This window comes from Dunckerocampus dactyliophorus, chromosome 7, assembly GCF_027744805.1.
Source record: "Dunckerocampus dactyliophorus isolate RoL2022-P2 chromosome 7, RoL_Ddac_1.1, whole genome shotgun sequence".
Classification (NCBI taxonomy): Eukaryota; Metazoa; Chordata; class Actinopteri; order Syngnathiformes; family Syngnathidae; genus Dunckerocampus; species Dunckerocampus dactyliophorus.
In genome coordinates, this window is record NC_072825.1 from 4,202,869 (window position 1) to 4,221,781 (window position 18,913).

Consider the following 18,913-nt stretch of genomic DNA (forward strand, 5'->3'; position numbering starts at 1 on the left):
ATGCTGCGTCACACTGAGAGCTGTTTCTAATATTCTGCTTCCTTCCATTCGCTGCTAGATATTAGAAACATCCTTCATTGTATTTATTACAAGCTATGACACGGTCAATCAAAAGTTAGCTCTATTATGACCAAGACGGTGATGCGCATGGCCACACCCCCTTGAAAGAACACGCCAGTGTGGCTGGAGCACATGGTGGACATGTTGCAGAGGACTTGAATGAACGGATGATCAAAGAGCAAACGGCGAGACAAAGAAACATCCGAAAGAAATTAGCTTGCATGGCGGCGTCCACGCTGAGACTTTTGTCCTGGGAGGAAACAAAACCTCAGTGTTGTTGTCTTTCATTTTGGGAACAATGGCGGTTTGTGTGAGCCGGGCCTGTTTCCACTCTCAGTGCGTGATCCCTCCTTCCATCACGAGACTTTGGACGTTTCAGTCGCCCTCGCTCGTCTTCTTCCTGAGCAATGAAGACTGACGGGCGGCATCGTGCGAGACAAAGACGCTCTGTGTTGTTCTAATGTGACAAAGACGTTTTACGCCGCCTGACATCAAACGAGTTTTCCAGCTCATCAGGGGGAGACATGAAGACGGCTGCAGATGCTGTCCATCAAGTCAAAGACTGTCACTCCTGATCTGCATCCTAATTCTGGAATTCTTGACCACAAGATGCTGACTCAGGCCACCGTCCACTGTCCTTATGTCCTCTTTTGGACATGTGCGAGAGGTGGAAAGTCCCTCCTCACGTCCAGGAGAGGAGGGACTTTCCACATGTCCATGTGCCTGAGACGCTGACTAAAAATGTCATCACACAGCCAAAGAGAGACATGGGTCAGGTGACCAGGACCTGAGGAACAACCATGTCCAAATCCTGCAGGAGTGACCACAATTTGTGCGCTGAATGCGGCCAGTTTATAATTTCACTAACTGTATCAGTCCAGCGTTTCATACTTTGCACTTTACTTTGTTCCGATGTGAATGTTTGTGCCGCATAGAAATGCGCAGCTTTCCAAATGGTCTAGTTGCCAGCCAATTTATAACGGCACTAATTGTATTCGTCCAGAGTTTCACACGTTGCACTTTTCACTTTTCAAATGCCGATGTTTGTGCCGCATAGAAACGTGCAACTTTCCAAATGGTATCGTTGCAAGCAAGATCAGAATTTCACTGCTTGTGTTCGTCCAGAGTCTCATACTTTGCGTTCTTATGCAGATGTTTGTGCCACATACAAATGTGCAGCTTTCCAAAATGTATCGTTCCCAGCATTATTTAATTTGATTCTTAATTGTGAATTTGATAGCAGGAGAATATGAGAACGTGTTATTTTAGTTGACTATTGGTCGTGACGTTTTTAATGATTCGTTGAAACCAAATATTTAAAATGAATATAGCACTTTTTCATTAGCTTGCAGTGCTTATCGCAGCATTTGTCTTATTTTGCAAACAATGTTTATTTGGGAAAGGCACCCAGTGGCATCAAAGTAAAAGAAGCATAATGTGTTCATTACATGACATTAGTTTGAGGGAAGACGTACTTCCTAAGTCGGTATTGGTTGATATCGCTATCTGTAATTAAGTGCTGAACAATATCAGATTACAAGAAGAAAGCCAATATCGAGCATCTCTAGTTGACAGGCAATGGTCACTTGTCATTTGTTTAAAACAAAGTGCAAACGATATAACTTATTTGTCTGTGTGTGTGTGTGTGTGTGTGTGTGTGTGTGTGTGTGTCTGACTGTGTGGGCTTCAGCGGTCAGAGTGGTGGTCACATGACTGACAGCAGCAAACACGATCATGTCTTCTTCTCTGTCATTAAACAAGCGTTTGGTTCCACTGGTCTCTAATGTGGGTCGCGCTTATTCTTTCCAGCTCGGATCAGTTTTCTCTGACGCCGGAGTACAACGCTTGAGCCTGCAGTTGGAAGTCCAACGTGATTGTTTTTCAACTTTCTTTGAGTACTGAAGAAACGTGACTTTGGTGTGGATGATGATTATGATGATTATTATTATTAATTCTGCAGCTGCTTATTTTGTCTCTCCCACTTTCAAAGATTTCTGCCTGATCGTGACTCAACATGCGGCGCCGTACGCGACATCGCAAATTAACTGTGATCAGCGGCCATCGTCGTTAGCAGGCGATGTTTTGTGTTTTGAGGAGCGGCAGGCACCCAGACAGGCGGCTGCAGGTTTGAGGACACGCCAAGTTTATCCTCGTCTGACTCATCAAATAAAAAAATAAATACAATTAACTCCTCCAGGGCCACAAGGTGCACAAGGTGTCGTAACATCTCTCCCCGTGCATGCATGGGTTTTCTCTCTTTGCAGAGCTTACGTAGGACAGGGGCTGTAGGGACACAGTCAAGTGGAGGCTGCGTGGGTGCGAATTGGTGAAGCATGTAAGTGTACAAAGGAACCTTTCAGGAACTTGATATCTTCCGCTTTCACTTTCCTAGTTTATCCAACACATCATCGGGTCATCAAAGCTTCACGTTGTCCGCCAGCAGACTACGTGTACTTTTGTCTGCCAATGGACCGAGACCTGTTTGATGTTGACGTCTGTCCCAAAGACAGTGGACGCACCTGCTGGGTCAAACTGACACTGTAACACACACACACACACACACACACACACACACACTTCAAAGTATCATGACTACAGGGCTGAAGGAGACTAAATACAGTTTACCTTCAACTGTACTGACTGATCAGCTTCCTCTGCACTCACACCACCGGACACACACACACACACACACACACACACATATGCACACACATATGCACACACATATGCACACACAACCTGCATCCTCATGCTTGAAAGTGATGATGACTCCAAAATTAAACGAAGGCCTTAATCTGCCCCTCAGAATGTCACAGTTACTGAAATGTACAAGAGAGTTTAGTTCCTCACAAGCTCTCTCAAGGCGCTGACAGCATTAGGACCGAAGCCACGCCCCGCACTCTGGACACCCCAAAGTGCGGGGTGTGGGCCATTTGTGGCCCATAGCTCCTTTTTTATCGGCCCACAGCACATAGTAAAAAGGTGTTTATCTATTTTTCACTTTCGGCTTTTCCCTGTAAGGCAGTGGTCCACAACCTTTTTTGACCCACAGACCGGCTTGTGTTCCCACAAATCTCCCGCGGACCGGGCGGGGCGGGGCGGGGTGGGGGGGTGTCGTACATTATAGCAATCTAATTTATCTTATTTATGATGTATTGTGTAAAACTAAGACATGAATAAGATCAAATTAAAAGCACAACATGAACGCCAACCCACCAGCCACCAGTTCAAGTTCCATACAAGTTTTTCCAGACAGATTATTACATGGCTGTTTGACGTGTGTGCTAAAAGGCAGTGCGCTAGCATGAATTAACTTGAGACAAATGCGCACATTAGCACTCAATAAGTCATCAAAACTTACCTTTATGCATTCCCACATAGTATCAGCATTTGACACCAAATATGAGGTGAAAGAAAAATGGTAAAAATACAGTAGTAGTCTATCTGTGCGGTGAGAGAAAGTTAGCACACGCACAATGACCATGCGTCAAGTGAGACGGATGTAACAGAGAGAATCCGGCCACTTTTCAAAATAAAACAAAAAAAAATGAAATAATGGAAATTATTTTTTCTTTCTGTGCGGCCCGGTACCAAATGACCCACGGCCGCGGCCCGGGGGTTGGGACCACAAGGGGTCGCAACAGCGAATCAATGGCATGAATGGTTTTGGCTTAGTTTTTACGCCGGATGTCCTTCCTTTCCACTGCAAACCCATGTCCTCTGCCATAATAGGCACGTGATTGGCACATTCTAAACATAAAATTACTTACAAAAAAAGCAGCAAAAGTGTAAAGAAAAAAAAGTGTAAAGGAGAAAAAGATGAAAATGTTGATTCTGATAAGACAAAGCTGACAAACAGGCTCTTTTTTTCTTTAAAACTACTTGAATACTTTTTTACTGTATCATACTTCACGCGTTGAGCCCTGTGGGATCCCACATGTCAGAGGAACAGAGGAAGATTCAGCATCGGCAAAAGGAACTCCAAGGTTCTGTCTGCTGGGTAAGACCTGAACCATTTGCAGTAGGAGCAGTGCAACAAATGCTCACTTGATGATGTAAGCGGTAAATGAAAACATTTTTGAAAGCAAAGGCAGTTTGGAAACAGTCCTAAAACGAGCCAGCACACAATGGTCCGGAGCGTGTTTCTGGATCCGGGTTGGAACTACAGCATGTTTAAAATGTGAAGGAAGCACACCAAAAGACAGACTGCTCTTAGCAATGGTGACAACTGACTACCGCATGCAAGGGAAAACCGTTTTTAAAAATTGAGGAGGGACAGCATCATGGGGGAAGTCTAATACGCCATTTCACAAATATATGGAGGAGGGGCTTTCTTTTTACTGCGGTGTTCCATTTCAGAAGTTCAAATCTTCAATGAGCTCAGGAGAACTCAAAGCTCCACCACATACATTCAGACGCCCCGCTCGGATGTAATATTCAAGGACCAAATAAATGAGAACACTGAAGAACACTGAATTAGAATAGTGAAGACGATGAAGCCAAAGTCATAAATAACAATATTTATCTTTTAAAGTCAATCACATGCTCAGGTTTTGGGTCAAATGTCACATTATCACTTCCCAACTATGTCATGAGACTAATCGCTTTGACCACACACAGGATGTTTGTGTGTGTGTGTGTATTTTGGTACAAAATGACTGCCTTTTATTTTGTAAACATTCAGCGTGCACACGGATGAGAGGCTAGACAAGCTGCTGTGATATAACTCCAGCTGTTTCATATTTAATCATCATATTTTCACCTCTTATTGCAGCAATAGTACATGAAAACACACACACATACACACATCACTGGCCGCAGATCAGCCTTCAACTGACTTCAACCATCCTAATCCTAGAAAATGTAGAGAGAGATATACTCAACAAAAATATAAATGCAACAGTTATGTTTTTACCCTCATTTTTCATGAGCTGAACTCAAAGATGTGTACACAAAAAGCTGATCTCTCTCTCTCAAATGTTATTCACAAATCTGTCGAAAGTGAGCATTCATAATTCATCCACGTCACAGGGGTGGCATATCAAGATCCTCATTAGCCAGCATGTTTTTCACAAGTGATGTGCTTTAGGTTGGCCACAATAAAAGACCACTCCAAAATGTGCAGTTTAACTGTACTGGGGGTGGTGTGAAAACCAGTCAGTACCTGGTGTGACCGCCATTTGCCCCAATACAGTCAAACTGCACATTTGGAGTGGCCTTTTGTTGTGGCCAACCAAGAGAACACCTGTCTAGTCATCATATTTATGATGACAAATGCATTTTGTTTGGCTGAATCTGTGCTAGTGAGCATCCACCGACGATTGCACCTCAGACAGCTTGATTATTGATTATTGTGCCTTGCCTTTGGCTGTCCACAATAAAAGGTCACTCCAAAGTGTGCAGTTCAACTGTATTGGGGGAAATGGTGGTCACACCAGATACTGACTGCCCCCCCCCCCCCCCCCCCCCCCCCCCCCAATACAGTTAAACAGTGGCCTTTAATTGTGACCAACCTCATTCAAAATAGGAGCAAAAACAAAAGTGTAGATTTTCAAAAAGACAGATGAGGTCACATGATCACAGTAGTGCAGCACGTTTCAGTGTTTTTTTCCCCCCTTACTTCCTGTCTCGTCTGTGTTACTTCCTGTTTATGACTGACTTTCCCTTCCTTTTGTCATTCCATTTGTGCTCTCATCGTGGTGCTCAAAATGAAGATGACCAAAGTGACGTGGAGCCTCCTCAGAGATGCTGGAACAAGAGGGATGCTGCTCTTTCGCTCTCGTCTCGTAGATTAAAACCACAGAAGTCATACAACGTGTTTGCTGTCTTTTAATCAGCGGCTACGTGCGTGAAAGAGTGCGTGTGGTGAATTACGGCGTTCCTAGCTGAGTTGTGTCCTTGCTCGGAGATGAGTTGTGTGAAACGATGAGAATTGAGCCCAAAGAATTGCTCAGGAACCTTCATGGCGGGGTCATGGCGACGGCTGATGATGATGACGATGCCTTACTCTCTCTCTCTCTCTCTCTCTCTAAGGGGTGATTGACAGCGAGGAAAGAAGGAAGAGGAGGCTGAAGGACATAATGGTGAAACTTCCAAATCACACCGTACACTGCTGTGGTTCACTGCTGCCCCCTGTGGTACAATGTGGTATCGTGCTTGTTTTCTGTTTTTCGTTTTTTTGGGGGTTTTTTTGCTCAGCATCACTTTCACTTTCGGAAGGCTTGTTTGGGTGCCAGCCAGCCAGCCAGCCAGCCAGCCAGTCAGTCAGTGGATGGCAGCAGACACATGGTGCTTGATATCAGCTGACGGCGTCATGTCTCTATATTAATGACTCACACAGAAACACATGCGCACACACACACACACACACACACACACACGCAGTGAGTCAGGGCACTGGAGCAGACTAAAGAATGTAAACATCACAATGTGGGAGAACACGTTGTGTCCTTGCGGTGTCGCTACATGGAGACGCTACACATGACACACAACGCGTTTTCACCTGACTGACAAGTACACAAAAGCACTTTTTTTATTGTTCACCCCCAGAAAATGTCATAAAAGCTTGTATGCCTGCTAATGATGCAGTGCGTCTGTGTGTTTTACAACTGTAAACATTACAGCTGCACCTTGCGTGACAACTTTGTCTCCCCAGCCTCAAGAGGAACACGATGGGAGATGCTTGTGGTATCTCCTGATTTCAGCAAACGCGTCTGGCACGGTTCACTTATTCAACAATAGTAGCAACAGTTGTTGGTCACCTTCCTGTGTGTGTGTGCGCCCCCCCGCCCCCCCCAGCAGCACTGCAGGTGCTTCATTCATGAAAACAAGCTGCGTCGGAAAAACACAAGGAAGGATGTCGCACTTGCGCGCACAGAAGAATGGACGCATTGTGTAGCGCATGTGTGACACTTTTTCATTTGAAAGTGCACCTCGGCCTCGCAAAAAGCTGACAATGTTGGGAAATGATTGGCCGACTCATTTCCACGGAAAACACAGCTTGAGTTTGCTCACAGGGCGCACACATGTTGTCGACATGTGGCGCAACACCGGGAAGACTATCTACAAGAGTGCTCTTCCACACCGAACTTGCCTTGACGCACTGGAACAGAAAAAGGTCTTTGCCAAAGTGTTCTCACAAAGTTGGAATTATCTAAAATGTCTTGCTAAGATGAAGACTGAGGGACAACTAAGGACTCTGTTCCTACCTCTCATATATTCATGAATTGATTCAGAGGTTAAGAGGGAAGGTTGGAGTGTGAGGTCAACAGGCGGATCGGTGCAGCATCTGCAGCAATGCGGTCGCTGTCGTGTTGATGGCAAATTTACCAGTCGATCTATGTTCCCACCCTATGGTCATGAGCTTTGGGTCAAGATTGCGGACACAAGCAGTTGAAATGAGTTTCCTCCGTAGGGGGGCTGGACTTACCCTAAGAGAGCAGAGTAGCATCGCTGCTCCTTCACATCGAGAGGAGCCAGTTGAGGTGGCTCGCGCATCTAGTCTGGTTGTCCAAATGTGGTGAGGTGTTCTGGGCATGCCCACCCGGGAGAAGGCCCGGGGCAGACCTAGGACACGCTGGAGGGATTATGTCTCACAGCTGGCCTGGGAACACCTTGGTGTCCTCCCGGTGGAACTGGGCAAGGTGGCCGGGGACAGGGAAGTTTGGGCTTCCCTACTGAGACTGCTGCCCCCACGACCTGGATCCTCACATTTGCCCCTCTCTGCTGTCAAAAAAATCGGCACTTACGTAGTGGTGTTTTAAAACTATTTCTGTCCACACGAATACGCATTTACTGGCTGAGACGCCCAGCCTCCTAGCTATAATTGGTTGGAACCAGATCAGACCAACAAACAATTAACAGGAGCTTTCCTGATCCTTGGGACCGCCTCCACAGCAGGCATATGAGGAAGAGGAACTCAGTTTCACTTTAGAGACTGCTTGGACCTTACTAGACCTTGGCTGGGGGGCTGACCATTCTCTCCAGTGCTGGCATTACAGTTTTTTGGCTCTGCTATTCCTTTTAATATTAAATTGTAAACCTTACTTGAGACTCTTGGCATTATTTAACAGCTGGTAGAACAAAACAATCTGGGTGGACTTTGCCCTGCTAAATGGGCAGATCCTACTACCGGATAACAACAACCACCAAAAGAATCTTCTCATTGCTGCCTTACTCTGGTTAAGATACAGAATTTGGAGATGCATACAAAGGAAAGCATGGATAAGATAAAACATGCCAACCTCATGATATGGCACTTCCACATCATTTGAACCATATACGTAAAACTGAAAAGTTTGAATGTCTTTAAGTAGGACGTGACTCACAGTCTTTTACATGAATGTGCCAATCATAGCTCAGGTGAGTCCTCATCCTCACACACCCTCCCCATGATGATCATCAAGGCCCATAAGGTTTTGAGCCGAAGTTCAGCCTCTGGCTCAGGTGGCACGCCACCTAAAGCTACGTTAAGCTAACAACAACCTGGAGGATTATGGTGATGAAGCTGTAATGTGATGCTTATTTTCACTGCACTTACCTCCATCGCTTTGTGTGCTTCTGATCCACACTGTTGTTGCTTTTGGTTGGCTCCACCTCACTGATACACACACTGACTCATGTGCGGTGCCGCCACTAGGAAAGCTAAGCTAGCACTCAAGAGAGAGTCATGAGTGTTTTCTCTCACAGCTGCTTCATTTATGTACTGTATATATTATTTGTGTGAGCGTGTCGTCTTATTAAGAAACACACATACGCAGACACACACTCATGCCTCACGTGTGTGCGTGTCTAATAAACGGTACTAAAAATAAGACAAGAGGAGACACACAGTGTTTCTCTTGTGGTTTATTGTTGTGTCGTTAGGAGATCCTGCAGACGCACAAACATCGCCGCGCTAATTACATCCTTTGTGCTTATCGACGACAGACAAGCTCCTCCTCCTTCTCTTCAGCATCCACCGCGTATCTTCATTCCAGCACCTTCACCGGGACGAGGCCACATTCTACGAGCTTCTCCAAGATGACCCGGATCGTTATCCGGGCCTGAGTGGGAGAACGAGGGTCACGTGTTAATTTGGCAACCTGAGCGAAAATACGCTTTGACCGTGAAGAAAACAGACCTCAAAACGTGCTTGTGTGTGTGTTTGTGTGTGTGTGTGTTTGTGTGTGTGTGTGTTCATTGTAAAGTGTAGCTAAAATATGTAAGCAATAAAAGAGGCATAAGTAGTCATGGAAGACTTGATGAGCCAAAAATATCACTTGACGCACAAAAAACACGTGAACATGAATGCGTAGATAAAGTGCGTGTGTGTGTGTGTGTCAGTGCTCTGAGAATAATTTTGGAGCAGGAAGTCTAAATCCAGCCGAGAGCAGGAAGAAAAGTGTGTGAGAGGAACAAACAAATCAGGAAATCCTCCGTCTCCCCCCACCTAGCCCCCTTCTAACACATCACACACGTAAACGCTCCCTTCCCTATGAATGGGCATCTATGTACTCCACTCACTTTTACTGTCTTCAATCCACTTGATCTACTTCTTCATAATTCAGTTTTTTTGTGTGTTTGATTGATTTGAAGTACACAAAGAGACAAATACACAGTCTTGGGGACAAGGGCACAGATGTCAACAACTACCATTCTGTATTTTTCTTCTTCTTCTGGGGTCTTTTTCGGGTCTACTTCAGATCTTTGGGATGCGTTCACACTTGTCATGTTTGGTTGGGTTTAGGGCTGTCTTTGACTAAGGATGTTCATAGTCGAATCTGATTCATTACATTTTGTCCATAGTCGACAAACACTTTTTAAGATCACCGCTAATGGTGAACCCTACAAATGAACATATTTCATTTGCAACATGGCAAGTGTGCAACAATAGTACCTTTATTTATTTCGTCACACAGAAAGCGCCTCTGTGTAGCGGTCAGCTAGCTCAATAGCATTGTCCGGTACCCCTCTGTTTAGTCAGTCATGTCTCAGTGAAAATGTGGAGTCGTAACTCGTCCATTTTATTTGCTAAAGACCGCACGTTAGCGAGTCTGTGTGGTGTTAGCTTGAGCTCAGCTCGTATTGCTCTGTGCCTTTGTCGCCTTTGTTTGCGTTCTCGACGCTGCCTGCGAGCACTTCCGCCCTGCTGGGTGGTGTGTGTACACTCCGGTACTCTGGAGATCTCAGGGACCAGTCGATGGCCCTGCAAAATCCAATATCCAAAAGCTCTTGTTGAGTGTAAGATGTTAAACTAGACCCAATATGAGCAAAATAATAATACTACAAAACTGCGTAAGTATAGGTCTTCTGCTAAACATACGCCATTTTAAATTCTTTGTTAACACAAATGAGGCTGAATTTTTCTCAAAATATGGCAGCAGCAGCCATGGGTACCTTCATGTGGTCAGAATGGTACAGTCTTGATCACACTCTATTTTCATATCTTTCGACTGCAAGATTGATAGTCAAATCAGAGTCCTCTCAATCGAATCGTTGAATATTCTAAGACATCCTCATTTTATAATGCAAATGCTGACGGGGCTGCACTGGTGCGTGTCTTTGGTCTCTTTTGGTGTGCATCAGGACTGTGTTCACACTTGATCAAAGCAGCAAACGCACCAGTTTGTTCTAACCTAACTCGGGATGTCAAAAACAGACCAAGACACGCCCCAGTGCAGCTCTGTCAACATTTGCATTATAAAATAAGGGAAATTTGGATTTTACTGAAGAATTTCCATGGGGATTTCCATGGGCCAATATTGTGTGAGAGGATTTATTTTCATAAAAGTTTAAATACAGGACAAATACAGGAAACTGTTAAAACGGGAGGGGGCTAAGGAAGAAGGGCAAAATATGGGAGCTTTTCCAGTGTTAAAATGAGAACGACAATGATATGTAAGAGAAAATGGGTTGGAAGTGCTGTGTCTCCCTGCTCTGCTCTCTTCCTTTGTGTGTGTGACAACAGCACTCTGTAAAAGTATGTTTGGAAAGCTTTTTGTGAAATCTAAGCTGGTAAAGATATGAGAATCAAAAAAGAACTTCTGTACTGTATGCCGTGAACATCCACACCGGAGCTGCTGTCAGCCACAACTCACGCCAGTCACTCGCACTCTCCACACTGCTGACCATGCTAACTCTCAGCAAAACACAGTCAAATTTTAATTTGTTGACATCCCAGCCCAGTCTCGTTCTGACTGATACGCTCAAGGTGCTTTTTGCAGTTTCCACTTGTACTATTTTGTAGTGGACGACCGACCATCCGAAACTGAGCTGGGTACAGCTGACTTGGTACCATAAAGTTGCTTCAGCAACATTGCCATAGAAATACGCAGCTATTTTGTTATTGGACATAAACACATGCTGAAAAATGATTATTGTGAACACACACTGACACACTTCCTCAGGGAAAAAACCAACCCTACTTCCTCATCCTCTGTGTGTGTGCGTGTGCGTGCGTGTCCGTGTGTGTGAGGCAGCAGGTTCTCAGGCTGACCGGTACTTCCTCCTCCTCCTTCTCCTCTTCTTCTTCTTCTTCTTCTTCTTCTTCTTCTTTTGTCGTTTGTTCCTCCTCCAGCTGCTCAGCAGACAGGAAACAGATGCTCAAACCTTCTTTCTTCCATTTCTCTTCCCCCCCTCTCCTTTTTTATTCTCGTCAGTTCCTCCTTTTCTCTCCATGACTCCATCCTTCATCTTTCCTCACTTACTCACCTTCTGCCCCCTCCCCCCTTGTTTTGAGCTGTAAACACTGAAATGGATCCTATTGTGTTACATGTTGGTTGTCTTTAGTGACGTTTTCACTTGTTAATACGTCTGACTGAAACCGAGCATCAACATCACTGAGTTAAACCAGTTTGTAAATCAGACGCTGTAAAAGAGGTGACTTTAACAGAGTGTGTCGCCACCTGGTGTTCGTAATTGCTCCTGCGTCACATCCCTGTTTCATTTGTTATTTGTGCGTGTTGAATGTAAGGCATCATTTATCCTCCACACAGCTTCAACACGCTCATATGGGAGCCCGTTTCCGCCATTGAAAGAAAAACATATACTCCAATGGTAATTATGAGATAAAAGGTAGAAATTATGAGACAAAAAAAATCATAATGATGACATAAGAAAGTCATAATCATAACATAAAAAAGTGAAATTATGAGATCAAAAATTCATAATAGTGCGCTAATAAAATGATCATTTTGAGCTAAAAGTCATCATTATGAGATAAAAAGTAGATTTTTTGTCATAATTTTGCGATAGGAACATTCATAATTATGAGATAAAAACTTTATCTCATAATTTCATATTTTTATCTCATAATTATGACTCTTTATCTCATAAATGTGACTTTCTTATCTTAGAATTATGACTTTTTATCTCACAATTTCCACTTTATATCTCATAGTTATGACTTACCATTGGGATATTTTTTTCCTTCAATGCATAAATTCTTGACTGTAGCTTAGATTAGTTTGGTTTTTAAGCGTCATTGTTAGTTATCAATCACACGTCATCCACAATTGATTGTGATTAATGATCGGATGATTTTGTTTTACATTTCTTCTTCTTCTTGCCTCGGGTAAAAACAACTTGTGTCCACTGGCCGGTGCTTCGCATTGCTGTTGCAGGTTTGGACTAATTTGGCAATTTCCTGACCTCAGATGTTAACCGTAAGATGTTGACCGAAACTGTTGGCTGACACCTGCAACTTGAATACTATCTGGTGTGAGGAACTACATTTGCAAGAAAAAAATAGTTACAATAACTGCTATCAAGACAAGCTAACTGTCGGTAAGGGCCACATCTGAAAGATATTGCCCAGCTTAACTTAACTTAACTTCAAGGAGGGATAGTTTGGATTTTGAGTTGTATGACATCCCCATCAGCAGTGGACTATCAACGGTGATTTCCTACATTATTTTCATAAAATTACAGCTTTTTCTTGTTACATTACAACTTTTTCCTCATAGTATTCTTGGAAAGTTATTACTGATTTAGCCATTTTTGCTGTTTTTTTTTTTTTAGTTTTCCTGTTAAATTATATTGTGAAATGTGCCACTGGCCAATAAAAAAACAGCTGCTGTCCACAAATGGTGCCCAGGCCACACTTTGGACACCCTGGCCTAAATAGACAAAATGAAACATAACAAAAGATGATTTCTAACTTTTTGTCTAGGTCAGCCAAGGTCACGTTCGTTAACGTGTTATTTCGCTATTATGATGCTGATCAAACTTCCAGTAAAACTTGTCTACTGGACCCAGCAGTGGACCGGGAGTTCCCGAGCATGCACACACACACACACACACACACACACACATTGGTGGCTGCTGTCAAGAGTGTGAGACCTTCCTGCTTGAATTAAACGTCTTCTCTAGACAACGACACCTCACATACCCACGTTTACCAGCTGAGTGACATTTGGGTTAGAAGCTGAAAGCATGGTGGCATCTGGGTGGCGTCCTCCATGAGAAGAAGATTCACGATTCACGATTCACGATTCACGATTCACGATTCACGTAGGACCTCGCTGAGACTATTCGGTCATCACATTTAAAGCAAAAATCCATAACGAAAAAAGAAGACGAAGAGACGTGATGTTGTGTTTGCGTCGCTTTGCGAGTGGTGCAGCGGCGTCGGGGTTACCTGCTGGTCATCTCAGGGGCCGATGGCGCAGATCTCATACATCACGTCTTTATTGGGGGGGAAGTCATTAGGCCTGTGAGGCGACCCAGCCATGACCCTGCCAGAGCGGCATTAAAAAACACTGCCCAGAGGTCAGCCTGAGGAGGCGGGGCCTCCTGCCTGCTCCAGCCAATCGCTGATTACCTGAACCACTGGTCTGCACTTTGGGCTGCTTCCAAGGTTTACTACTGTGTGTGTGTGTGTGTGTGTGTGTGTGTGTGTGTCTTTATTACGGTGTGTGCAAGTGTGCAGTTAAGTGTGTTAACACACACACACTTTCACACTCACGATAAATCTTTGGAGCAAGAACACTGTTGATTTTGCTCTTCTTCTTGCCAATAAGACCACTACTTTGGAGGACAATCACAGCGATGGGCGGCGCACGTACGGGTGTCTCTTTGAGTGACAGGAAGCGTAATGTGGCGCCCGTTTACCCTCCTCAACTTCCCTTGCCCGGATCCCCTTTCTGAGGGTCAAAGGTCATTCATTAGGATGCCCCCCGGTTCCTGATAACATACTCGGAGGGTGTGTGAGGGTTTTAACCCACGCACGCCGCCAGGGATTGAGAGCTGGCTGACAGCCACCATCAGTCTTTGCACACACACACACACACACACACACACACACACACACACACACACAAACACACTTTTACCCCTGGGGGCTTTGGTGTCCTCATGTTGCCCCATCCAGACGTACACTGAGCGGTCACAACGATGACAGAAAAGTAAGGCTGCTCAGCTTCAACAACCTCAAAGACTGAAGTAAATGCAACCTACGACTTACATCAGTCTATCACCGTGATTGGCAATCGATCAATGAGTAAAGGTACATACTGAAAAATGAAAGGATCTCTGTGATGATGAAAAGCACATTATTGGTATTAGCTGTGGTCTTTGCTCTTTTTCCCCCATTTTTGATGTTTTTTCATTTTTATTTTCCAAATGTTTGAACTTTCTTTGTAAAGTTCCTTTTCATAATATTATGACCTTATTACCATAATATATTGACTTTATTAATAATATAACTTTATTTTGTTTTGTTTCTCATAATATTCCGAGTTTTATTATTTAAAAAAATATATACTTTAAGTCTATGCTACTAAAATGAATTTTTTCTCATAATATCATGAGTGTATTTGCATAAAATTGCAACTTTTTTTCTTGTTTCTTTTTTCTCTCATAAAACAGCTGTTTTTTTCATTTTGGCAATGCTAATGGTTTCATTTTATTTGAACATGCATACAAGTTCCAATGGAATACATCACATACTACAGTTTTGCTTTTGTTGTTCTTGTTTTTTTAGTTTTTCAACTATTTCAATATGTACATTTTCTTTTCACAATTATGACTTTATTCCCATCATATTTTGACTTTATTCTCATGACATTGTAGCACATTTTCCAAAAATTACAACTTTAGCTTGTTTCTCATAATATTACGACTTACATGTATTTATTTTTTTGGTTTTTCTTTATGCTACTAAAATGATGACATCATTTTTTCTAATAAAATTCTGACGTTATTCTCGTAAAATTACGACTTTTCCTCGTTAGATTACAACTTTTTTCTTTTAATATATTCACTTTATTTTTGTAACATTACTGCTGAATTTCCCATTATTATGTTGTTTTTTAGTTCTGCTGTTAAATGATATTTTTAGAATGTGCCGCAAATGGCCCACGGGCCGCACTTTGGACGATTGCTCTACTCCAATTAACATCTGACAAAATGCAACACTGACATCATCAAGAAAGCACACAACTTAAGGAAGCAGGAGAAACTTCTAGGCACTTGAAGTTAAATGGAGGACCAGAAGAAGCCAAAGTACTCGTCAAAAACGTCAAGGAATTTGACAAATATTGACGATGACCTCATCTCGTCTGCAAGAAAACAAAGACACAACCCAAAAAGACTTGATGCAGCTTGAAGTCACCATCAGTCGACAAGAACAACTCTCCAATCATAACATACTGTAGATTTTATATTTTATATTTTAAATCAACAACATTAAGCAACACATTTCATTCATTGAATGTGAACAATAAGCGATTACTTCCTATATATCCAGAGATTAATCATAAATTGTTCAATTAAGTCAAACATTTTCACCACTGCCTATACAGTCATCCTTTGCCACTTTGCCCTCCAACTTCCGCAGCTTCACTCTATGACGTTTTTTAAAAATATGTAGATTTTTTTTTTTATCGCCGTTTCGTGGTTGACTTCCGTCTATTATTAGTAAAATAAAAAAAGCATATTTAAGCAAATTTTAGGTGCTGCATTCTTTGCCGAAATGAAGCATTTTCAAGCATTAAATGAACTGAAATACAAATATAAGGCATTCAGAAGACATACTATACTCCCCCATTCAGAGACAATGGCCTGGTACGCATATCCAGGTGGCATCGTCATCAAAAATGACAGTATTTTCACAGGTTAGTGGCTGTGTGTAAGATGTGTGTGTGAGTGTGTAATTATAATGTACAAGTACATAAGTACTATTACTTTAAAAGCGTGTAGTAAGCTTATGAAATGAAACAAACTATCTGCTATGGGTACGTATGTGCTGTAATGGTATGTAGTAGTCTACACTGGTCACGAGGTGTCGGTCATGTTACATTCAGTTGTTTAGATATTTGAGCTGACACAAAAGCAAAGGTTTTGTCTCAAGTGAAACTTATGCTTGAAATGTATCTTTTCACAAAGAGCAGGCATTTCTCCCTTTTCTTGTTGTTCTACTGCTCATTACTAAAGAACAGAAAAAGGTAGAAACATACTTTTTTTCTGATGAAAGATGAGAGTCTAATCTTTCTTTTGGTAGGTTCCACCTTTATATAGCCATAGAAAACAGTACTCTGTGTGCCTTGAAAAATCAGCCAAAATCATCTAAAATGGCCGGTACTGAAGGGGTTGTCTTTTGAAAAATGGCTGGGATTGAATGAGTTAATAAATCATGCTGTTTTGTGGTTGAATACGGTCTGTTAGGAACAACAAATGCGTACACACACCAGGCTTGATCGCCGAAACAACAGGCTTTTACTGCAGGTTTGAATGATCTCGCCACAGGCACAATAATAATAACATAATAATCACAATATTAATAATCATAATTAAAACACGGGTTACTAATCCAGCTAAAACTCAACTCTGAACCCACGATGCCACTTCCTGTCCACACGTCCGAAACACATTTATTGCAGCGCACACAAGCACAAGTTTTAGAACAGGTCCAACATCAAATGTACACACTAGAAAGTCTTCCCAGAAAAGTGGACACACGTACGACAAGTGAGGCGCTAACTAATGGAAGTTAAGTGGGTGTTCACAGTGTTGCGTAAACCCCACTTCCAGGTCCTGATCAGTAAAAACTTAGAAACCCTTGGGTAAGAGATTGAAACAAGCCTCGGTTGCGACTCGGTTTGACACTTTGACGAGCTGTTAGTCAACATAATTTAAGTGCAACCGGGTCAGCGGCTTGTGAGTTTGCAGCGTGACGCACGCGAGTAGTCGTACGGCGCTGACGTGCCGATGACCTAAAAGATTTAGTAAGAATGGAAGTTGTAAAAGTTGCGGGAGGGTTTAACGACAAAGACTCATGAAGACTCAAGTTGTTAAGCCTTCATTGCGTTGTCGTTTCTTCCCGTCGGCCCGCGTTGCGTCATTGTGAGATCTCCTGGCGTAGAACTTCAGCTGCTCGCTGAGGAAACAGGAAGGAGGTTGACCTCCAAGATAAGAAGCACACATTCAATGTTAGCGTATGTTTGGGATTAGTCTTAACCTCTCAGGAGGAGGTTAATGGTCGTTCCTCATCGACATTCCTTTGCGAGCCCGGCCTTCAGCGCCGCTGCGGACTTTGACGTAACCTCACCTGTGTTTGGAGTTGGTGCGGTTTCGCCTCCCGCCGTGTGTCGGCTTGCGCAACACAAAAAGACAATGCGAGCGAGGGGAGCGGCGAGGGCATTTCTGTTTGGGTGGAGAGCAAACTCGCGCTTCGATAAGGAAGGTGAGAGGTAAACATTGACCCGGGTGCTATCGCTGCTTGTCCAGGTCCATCTTTCACTGGGGAAACTGTGCAAACAGCTTGGATGCACTGATAACTCTCTTTCAGCGCCAGCACTAAACTCCCAGGTATCGTCTGATAATGCGGACACAACTCCAGCTGGAATAGTTGCCCCTCTTTCAGGAACCATTTTCCAAAACTTGGAAGTAGTTTCTAAAACACCACAGGGTTTTAGTTGGCGTGTCTCTTAATGGCTAACAGCACACATGTAGACGCACACAAGCTAACCTGTTAGCAAACATGAACGCGACAAAGTATGTCTCCGCTAACTTTCTGTTTATTTTGCTTTAACAACTCAGTCAAGTCAGCATACTGACATTCTATTCAACAGGAGCTTTCCTGTGACCAAAACAAAGATGGCTGCCACACTGGACAGCTATTTTTGTTCCTTAAATCAGCACCAAAGTCCCTGTGGGTGACCAGCTTTAGAGTTTTAGCACCAGTCAACATTTCAATACTTTAAGAAAAGTTGTTTAAAGTCAAAAGAGAGGAAAGCAGTATGTTGACACACACGGCACACTAACATTAGCTGGTCGTTTCACTGTGCACACACGCGTTTGGATATTGAACATCCGAGTTGACCCACAGCCCATTTCCTGTCCCCGTGGTTGCCCAGCAACAAGGAGCACGATGGCGCCACGGTGGCATCGTGTTTGCCATGTGAGCCTGCCGCCATGTTGTCAAATATGTGACGCAAGGGGGGGACGTGCTGGACATCATCTGAGACATGCACGCTCTTGCAGCCACGAGGCTAAGAAGTGGAAATGAAACTTATTTTATTGTGGTCAAACTAGACAAGATGTCACGTTTTCTTCTTTTGAGGAAAACATCACGTGAAACTGCAAAAAAAAAAAAAAAAAAAAAAAACCGTCATCACCAAGTCTTTGTCGCCATCTGCTGGCCAGTTGGTGTACTTCTACTGCAAATCTGAGCTTTTACTTCACGATTGAGCACAAAAGGTTTCAGCTTGTTCCCCATAAGGCCCACTTCTATTTCCCAGAATTCAGGTGAAACAAGATTGATGATGCAGTTTGTTCAAATACAAAATAATGACTTAATAACAGTGTAAATATATTTTTTATTATTAGGATGAATGGTTAGCATTTTCATGGTAACCTGCCATCATCTTGACTT